Raw genomic sequence first — 9,870 nt, 5'->3', positions numbered from 1 at the left:
ATATGATAGCCATGTATAAATATGTGAGAGGAAGCCACAGGGAGGAGGGAGCAAGCTTGTTTTCTGCTTCCTTGGAGACTAGGACGCGGAACAATGGCTTCAAACTACAAGAGAGGAGATTCCATCTGAACATTAGGAAGAACTTCCTGACTGTGAGAGCTGTTCAGCAGTGGAACTCTCTGCCCCGGAGTGTGGTGGAGGCTCCTTCTTTGGAAGCTTTTAAGCAGAGGCTGGATGGCCATTTGTCAGGGGTGATTTGAATGCAATATTCCTGCTTCTTGGCAGAATGGGGTTGGACTGGATGGCCCAGGAGGTCTCTTCCAACTCTTTGATTCTATGATTCTAGAGCAGAAGAAAACAAGCTTCTCTCCCTCCTCAGTACAACATTATTTCAAATATTTAAATATGGCTATTAAGCCCTCCCCCGAAAACACACACCTTATTTTGTCTTCTCCAAGCTAAAGGTACCCAGCTCTCTAAGCTGCTCCTTGTTGGGTTTGGTTTCTAGACCTATGACCATTTCTCTGGACATGTTTCCAATTCAATGCTGATTTGTCTGCCTTGTGTAAGAAAATCTCTTATACAGAACGAATATATTCTAAGTGTATTATATAAATAATGGAAAGTAGTTGTGCCATTCAATCTTGCTTTGACTCAAAGGCCTTATAAGATCACTTTGCACACTTATTTATTTACTTATCGTGTCAGGCAACTGAACAGTTGTATTACATTTTTGACAGAACAAACAAACAAACAAACAAAAGACACAGAGTTTGCAAGCTTGGTAGTTTATTAAATGTCCTTTGACATTTAATCCTTGTAGGGATTTCCAGGCCTTTCACTATTTTGGTTGTACTTCCTAAATACATTCCAATTTGGGAATCTCCTTGCAAAATAATGAACCTTATACTGCCACTATTTTTGGACTTTAAGCACGAGTGCCTGGCCGCTGTGTCGATCTGGATGAGGAAGAACAAGCTGAAGATCAATCCCGATAAGACAGAGGTCCTCCTGGTCGATCGCAAGCCAGATCGGGGTATAGGGTGGTCACCTGTGTTGGACGGGGTTACACTCCCCCTGAAACCACAGGTCCGCAGTTTGGGCGTCCTCTTGGATTCTTCGCTTACACTTGAGGCTCAGGTGTCGGCAGTATCCGGGAGGGCCTTTGCGCAACTGAGACTTGTGCGCCAACTGCGACCATACCTCGTGAAGGCTGATCTGGCTGGGGTGGTCCATGCCTTGGTCACCTCTAGAATGGATTACTGCAATGCGCTCTACGTGGGGCTGCCCTTGAAGACGGCTCGGAAACTTCAATTGGTCCAACGGGCAGCAGCCAGGTTACTAACCGGAGCTCATTATCAAGAGAGGTCTACCCCTCTGTTTAAGGAGCTCCATTGGCTGCCATTTATTTTCCGAGCCCAATTCAAGGTGCAGGTGCTTACCTACAAAGCCCTAAACGGTTTGGGACCACCCTACCTGCGTGACCGCATCACCATCTACGAACCCACGCGCTCGTTACGGTCATCTGGAGAGGCCCTGCTCGTGATCCCACCCACGTCGCAAGCGCGCTTGGTGGGGACACGTGACAGGGCCTTTTCTGTGGCGGCCCCCCGACTTTGGAACGCCCTCCCAAAAGATCTCAGACAGGCCCCCACTCTAGCCGTTTTCAGAAGGAACTTAAAAACTTGGCTGTTCCGTTGTGCCTTCCCAGACTAGGAATCCCCACCCAAGTCCTAGTAGCACCTTAGCATAACAAATTGTCGCTGCACATCGCACTTTTAACCCTACGTACCTCCTGCCATTCAGCACTTTTAACCCTTGTACCCCAGTGCGCCGGCCGAACCAATTTTTTAATAATGTCCTGATGTACTGCCATTGTTGTTATTTTGCTTATTGTTTGATTTGTGTAGTATTGCGGTGTTATGTTATTTTGCTTATTGTTTGATTTGCCTTGTTGTTGTGATGTTATATTCTCTATTGTATTGTGTTTGAGGCTTCGGCCTGTGTAAGCCGCATCGAGTCCTCCGGGAGATGCTAGCGGGGTACAAATAAAGTTAATAATAATAATAAATAAATAATAATAATAGAATCACACTGAAGGACGTAGAGATGACCATAAATGTTGGTGGGCTATTTGTTTGGAGTGTGGGCAAGTAAAACCATTGATAGTGTGGGCAAGTAAAACCATGGTCTGGATGAGGGCGAACAAACTGAAACTAAATCCAGACAAGACAGAGGTACTCCTGGTCAGTCGCAAGGCCGAGCAGGGTATAGGGTTACAGCCTGTGCTGGATGGGGTCGCACTCCCCTTGAAGGCGCAGGTTCGCAGCTTGGGTGTGATCCTGGATTCATCGTTGAGCCTGGACCCCCAGGTTTCAGCGGTGACCAGGGGAGCATTTGCACAGCTTAGGCTCGTGCGCCAGCTGCGCCCGTACCTCGGGAAGTCTGACTTGGCCACGGTGGTACACGCTCTGGTCACATCCCGCCTTGACTACTGCAACGCTCTCTACGTGGGGCTGCCCTTGAAGACGGCCCGGAAGCTTCAGCTAGTCCAGCGCGCGGCAGCCATGTTACTAACAGGAGCGGGACGCAGGGAGCATACAACGCCCTTGTTGTTCCAGCTCCACTGGCTGCCGATTTGCTACCGGGCCCAATTTAAGGTGCTGGTGTTATCCTACAAAGCCCTAAACGGTTCCGGCCCAAAATACCTTGCGGACCGCATCTCGGCCTATGAGCCCACGAGGGCCTTGAGATCGTCTGGGGAGGCCCTTCTCTCGATCCCGCCTGCTTCACAGGCACGTCTAGCAGGGACAAGAGAGAGGGCCTTCTCGGTGGTGGCCCCCCGGCTGTGGAACACCCTCCCTGTTGACATCAGACAGGCGCCCTCCCTTATGTCCTTCCGTAAGGGCCTAAAGACATGGCTATTTGAGAAGGCATTTAACTGAGTGCTACATTAACTGGTAATGACAACTGGAACGGAATATGGTTTACGAGATTGGTTACGATTCTACGATAAGACGGAGCGGATTATTTAGTGTAACTATATTATTGTGTGTTAGTGATTACTGCTTTATTGTAAATTGTTTTTATATGTTGTACACCGCCGTGAGTCGCCCTAGGGCTGAGAACGGCGGTCAACAAATGCAGCAAAAATAAATAAATATTGGATCTGTGGATAGGGAGTCACACTGGGATCTGTGGATGAGGGGCGTAACATAGGATCTCAGTATGATTCGATTCTTCCAACATAACCATTGATTATTGGTTTGTAGCTAATTGCAAGTGTGTGTTTGTGTTTTAGTGGAAAATAAAAAGTTCATTCAGCAGCAGAGGAATTACGGCAGTGGTGTCAAATGCTACCTTTAGGCTTGGCCCCTTATGGCAACATTTTCTTTCCATAACTGCTAGGTGAAAAAGGAGGAGGTGAGGCATGTTTTAATAGATCAATGGGGATAAGGGAAAATAGCTGCCCTGTGATTGATTTGTCTCCTCCTGGCTTGTAATTAAAATTTGAAAAATCTCTCTTGGGTAATGAGCAGAAGATACTCGGGAGATGTCACTTACGCACACTGCTATTAAGGAATCTATTCCCATTACAAGAAACCATTATTGGATATTAATGCAAAATGTCGAGGAACTACAAGGAGGCAAAACCAACTCTTGAATTCACCCCTCCCTTTTCCCCTGGCCAGCATGGTGGAAAATGAATACAACTTCAGATATTCTGGCTGCTCTGGATTTAAGTTGTGGCACATAGCTTAGGAGCCCCCGGTGGCACAGTGGGTTAAAGCACTGAGCTGCTGAGCTTGTTGATCGAAAGGTCGCAGGTTCGATTCCGGGGAGCGGCGTGAGCTTCCGCTGTCAGCCCTAGCTTCTGCCAACCTAGCAGTTCGAAAACATGCAAATGTGAGTAGACCAATAGGTACCGCTCCGGCGGGAAGGTAACGGCGCTCCATGCAGTCATGCCGGCCACATGACCTTGGAGGTGTCTACGGACAACGCTGGCTCTTCGGCTTAGAAATGGAGATGAGCACCACACCCCAGAGTCAGATATGACTGGACTTAATGTCAGGGGACTACCTTTACCTTTACCTTTTACATAGCTTTTAGGTCGGCAAGATGGTTATTTGATTCTGAGTTTTAAACTGAGCTAGAATGGAGCTTTCCAAAGTATGGAAACATATCTTGCAAAATAGATTCAGCAGGAGAATTATCTTTCAATACCAACTGATGCAAAAACTTTTAAGATCTGATCTAATATGACATTGTACAGGCAATCCCATGTTACAAACATACAATCTGCAAACGACTCCTAGTGAAGAATAGGGGTGAGACAACAGAAAGTGAGAAGAATTTGCTCCCCAGAAGGGAACTTCACTCCCGAAAGAGATATTATCAAGTGGAACATGTGTCTCCACTGAAGCTTTATCACCAATCCTTGTTTCCACAAGAAGTGAACATTTTAAAAATCTAATTATCAAGGGACAGAAAGTGAGGTGAAAGTGAGGTGAAACCAATTACAGATCCACCTAACGGTAGTTTTGCCTAGCCCACATTGGACTAGTTTCTTTGCCAGAAGGTCATGGGGGACCTTGTCGAAGGCCATCCTGAAATTCAGATGCACTCCATCCATGGCATTCCCCGCATCTACCCAGCTTGTAACTCTATTGAAAAAAGAGATCACATTAGTCTGGCATGACTTGTCTTTGATAAATCCGTTTCAACTATTAGTGATGACTGCATTTGTTTCTAAGTGTTTGCAGACCACTTCCTTAACCATCTTTTCCAGAATCTTGCCTGGTATCGACGTGAAGCTGACCAGATGGTAATTATTTGGGTCATCCTTTTTTCCTTCTTGAAGACTGGGACCACATTGGCCCTCCTCCATTCTGCTGGATCTTGTCCCATTCTCCAAGAACTCTCAAAGATGATTGCCAGTAGTTCTGAAATTACTTCCGCTAGTTCCTTGGGAAGTCTGACTTGGCCACGGTGGTCCACACTCTGGTTACATCCCGTCTAGACTACTGCAACGCTCTCTACGTGGGGTTGCCTCTGAAGACTGCTCGGAAGCTTCAACTAGTCCAATGAGCGGCAGCCAGATTGCTAACAGGAGTGGGGTATAGAGATCATACAACCCATCTGTTACGCCAGCTCCACTGGCTGCCGATTAGCTTCCGTGCACAATTCAAAGTGCTGACCTATAAATCCCTAAACGACTCCGGCCCAGTTTACCTGTCCGAACTGATTCTCCCCTATGAACCATCAAGGTTATTAAGATCTTCCAGAGGGGGCCTGCTCTTGGTCCCACCACCCTCACAAACGCGTTTGGTGGGGACAAGGGACAGGGCCTTCTCGGTAGTGGCTCCTCAGCTTTGGAACTCCCTCCCACTAGAGATTAGTTCTGCTCCTTCCCTCCTGACCTTCAGGAAACTAATAAATACCTAGCTTTGGAACATGGCATTTGAGGACTGAGTCTTTAACCTTCTTCCACATGGAAGTAGGATGATGAACTGTGACTGTGACTGTATTGATGACTTGGCTTGGGTAATGTGATGATGTTTTTATTGTACTTATATTTTTAATCTGTAATGATGATGCACTGTGCTGTTTTTGTATATTATTGTATTTGAACACATGTGTGAACCGGCCTGAGTCCTCGTTTGAGGTGAGAAGGCAGGTATATAAAACTTATAAATAAATAAATAAATAAATTCCTTCAAAGCTCTTGGATGTAGTTCATCTGCCCCTGGAGACTTGAATTTTGGAAACAAAAATTCTTTAAGTTAGGACAAACCTGTGTGACCTTCTGGGTACAAAGCACAAGCTCTCTCATTGCATTACTACTACTTACCCCTGTGTGTGTGTGTGTTTTCAAATCACATACCTTTCATGAGCTGTGAGAATTACCTAGTTAGATTATTAGCTCCCTGCCTTTTCTAAATCCACTAGAAATTTCAATCGGGCCACAAGGGAGAGAAACAAAGCACAGAAGTGATTTTGGAGCTGCCATATTAACTCTGTGGTTTTTACAGAGCTCATTCCACACGGCTTCTCCTGAAAAAATAAAAACCAAAATAAAAAACCCCTCGTTAGAAAATTAATCCGTTAATCTGTTGCTGAAAAGAAAGCTTTGAGCGACAACAACAAACAATGCCCAAGAATCATTGTTGCAAAACATTGTCTTGGGCATTTGTGTACTTCAGAATGTCTTGCCCTCTTGTCAAGAACCAGGGCATAAGCTCATCAGGGGCCATTTGAGATGCTAAGCTAATAATCTATTAAGTAAGGCTGTTTAAACCTATTTCTCTTGGAAGTATTTTTTAATCTATTTTTTTCTCCATACGACATAATTTCCCATGTCCAGCTGTGAGGACAAAATGGGAAAACCTGGGTTTAATGACATTGTGGAATCGCATCATTCATGAGAGTTTAGTGCAGGAGTTAGGAACATATCACCATAGAACAGTGTTTCTCAACCTGGGGGTTGGGACCCCTGGAGGGGTCGTGATTGTGTGTCAGAGGGGTTGCTAAAGACCATCAGAAAACACAGTATTTTCTATTGGCCATGAGGGTCTCTGTGTGGGAAATTTGGCCTGATTCTATCTTTGGTGGGGTTCAGAATGCTCTTTGATTGTAGGTGAACTATAAATCCCAGCAACGACAACTCCCAAATGTTATGATCAGTTTTCCCAAACTCCGCCAGTGTTCACATTTGGGCATATTGAGTATTTGTGCCAAGTTTGATCCAGATTTACCATTATTTGAATCCACAATGCTCTCTGGATGTAGGTGAACTACAGCTCCAAAACTCAAGGTCAATGCTCACCAAACCCTTTTCTGTTGGTCATGAAAGTTCTGTGTCCCAAGTTTGGCTCAATTCCATCACTGGTGGAGTTCAGAATGCTCTTTGATTGTTGGTGAACTTTGAATCCCAACAACTATAACTCCCAAATGACAAAATCAACCCAAAACCCACGAGTCTCTTGTGATCTGAGCCCAGTGACTCATATCATTGTTACCAGAGCAGAATAAAACAACGTTTGTTGCATCTTCTGTATTGGTTTTCCCTAACTTTGGTCCTCTAACTTTTGCCCTGTCTAGCATAGCCAACAATCAAGATTTCTGGGAAACATCCAGCAGACCAGAATTTGGGAACTACGGTTTGATATCTATTCAGATATGTAAGGAGGATAATCCTATCACCTATTTGTTCTCCAAGTCAAATATACCAATTTCCCTTGTCATTTCCTCTAGATAATTCCAAGTTGTTGCTATTCTTCTTGACCAGTAATGAATATGGCATTCCTTCAGATGGCTGACCAAAACAAAAGAAAGATATACTTTCTAAATTGAGTAGGGAGCATACCACCACCACCACCCTGCTGTGTCAGCTCCACTGGCTGCCAGTCCACTTCCAACCACAATTCAAAGTGCTGGTCTTGACCTATAAAGCCCTATACCTATCCGACCGCATCTCTGCCTATGAACCCACCAGGACTTTGAGATCTTCCAGGGAGACCCTGCTCTCGATCCCGCCTGCTTCTCAAGCTCGGCTGGTGGCGATGAGAGATAGGGCCTTCTCGGTGGTGGCTCCTCGGCTGTGGAACGCCCTTCCTACGGACATTAGACTAGCACCATCTCTAATGGTATTCCACAAAAAAAGTGAAGACCTGGCTGTTTGAGCAGGCGTTTGAATAATTAGTGCAATGATTGGTTAATGAACACTGGAATGGAACAATGGATGACGAATCTGGAACATGTTTTTGATGACGAGGCGACAGTGAATGGGTATTGTAGTAACTGTTTATTAATTGTGTAATGTATTAGGTTGTTAACTGTTTCTATACTGTAGCACTGAATTTTTGCTGTTCGTATTTGTTGTGAACCGCTGTGAGTCGCCTTCGGGCTGAGAACTGTGGTATATAAGTAAGGTAAATAAATAAATAAATAAATATACAGTTCTGGCCCAGCTTACCTTTCTGAACATATCTCCCCCTATGTCCTGCCACACAGTTTAAGATCATCTGGGGAGGCCCTGCTCTTGGTCCCTCCAACCTCACAAGTGTGCTTGGCGGGAATGAGGGACAGGGCCTTCTCAGCGGTGGCCCCACACCTGTGGAACTCACTCCCCAGTGAGTTCAGGTTGGTGTCCTCCCTTCTTTCTTTCATAAAGAAGGTTAAATTGTGGTTCTGGGACCAGACCTTTGGACAGCAAGCATGACAGCACCTTGGATGTTGAATGGGACTGGAATTGACTATATGGATTGATGACAATATTTTAAATGTGTTTTTAACTTAATGTTCTATTTACTGTTTTAAACTGTTTTTAAATTTGTTTATATTTGTATTATCTTGTGACATTGAATTGTTGCCAGTCCTCCTCGGGGGTTGAGAAGGGCGGGTTAGAAATGTGGGAAATAATACTAATAGTTACTCCCAGACTCACACAAAGAAGAAGAAACTGGAGGGTTTGGAACTTTGGATCCAAGGATGGATTGATAGGCAAGGCCTTCAAAATCTGATCTCATTTTCTATACTAGGTATAAGAATTGTGTGTCCCTCCAGACAGTGAAATACAACACCGCCTGAGCTCTGCGAGTGCAGCTTTTTGCTGAATGAAGCACAGAGTGTTTGAGGACCGGGACATCCATAGGGATACCAAGGTGCTTGTTTATAAAGCTATTTTCCTCCCAACCCTACTATATGCCTGCGAGATGTGGACTGTCTACAGACATCACATACAACACCTGGAACGATTCCATCAGCGCTGCCTCCAGAAAATCCTGCAACTCTCTTGGGAAGACAAGCAGACAAATATCAGCATGCTGGAAGAAGCAAAAACCACTAGCATTGAAGCGATGGTCCTCCACCATCAACTCTGCTGGACTGACCACTGTCTCCCAAAGCAGTTGCTCTACTCCGAACTCAAGAACGGAAAACGGAATGTTGGTGGGCAGGAAAAGAGATTTAAAGATGGGCTCAAAGCCAACCTTAAAAACTCTGGCATAGACACAGAAATGGGGAGCCCTGGCCCTTGAGTGCTCCAGCTGGAGGTCAGCTGTGACCAGCAGTGCTGCAGAATTTGAAGACATGTGAATGGAGGGCGAAAGAGAAATGTGCCAAGAGGAAGGCTTGTCAAGCCAACCCCAACTGGGACTGCCTTCCACCTGGAAACTAATGCCTTCGCTGTGGGAGAAGATGAAGATCAAGAATACGGCTCCATATCACCTACGAACCCACCGTAAGGACACTGACCTTGGAGGACTAACCTATTCGGACAACGAGGGATCATTCATCAGGCAGTGCTAAACTGCATCTTCCAGCATTCTTCACCATTGATTACCCTAGATATGATTATGGGCATGTGTAATTCCAAAATATTGGAAGGACATTGGAATACAACTCTGAAGACCAGGGTTTGACTCCCCACTTGGCCCTGGAAGCCCATCTGGTGACCTGTTGGGGTTCAGCTCTGCTCTGTGTGAACCTGAGCCCCAATCTCTGTGTGAACCTGATTCTCTGATTGTATTTCCAACTGAGCAAGCCACTGAACATGTATCTCTCCCTGATAGTGTCGAAACTGTTGTTGATGCTGAGGTCAATGGCGAGGAAAGTGAAACTGAACAGCCTGATGAAAATGTTTTGGAATCCAGCCGTGATAGCTCTCCAGAGGAAATCACACCTGGGTTTTTTTTTAATGAGGACTGAAGGGAACAGATAGCTAGAAACAGGAGTGATTCACAGTTTCTACGAAGGTCAAATAGATTACAGGAGAGACAGGCCCAGGCTTCAAAGCCAAGGGGCGTTTCAAGGAATAGTTTCTTTGGTTTAAGGGGCCTCCTTCCGGGTGTCTCGTTAGATCACGCAACG

Source organism: Anolis sagrei, chromosome 4, assembly GCF_037176765.1.
Source record: "Anolis sagrei isolate rAnoSag1 chromosome 4, rAnoSag1.mat, whole genome shotgun sequence".
NCBI lineage: Eukaryota > Metazoa > Chordata > Lepidosauria > Squamata > Dactyloidae > Anolis > Anolis sagrei.
Note: the sequence above shows the minus strand (reverse complement) of the source record.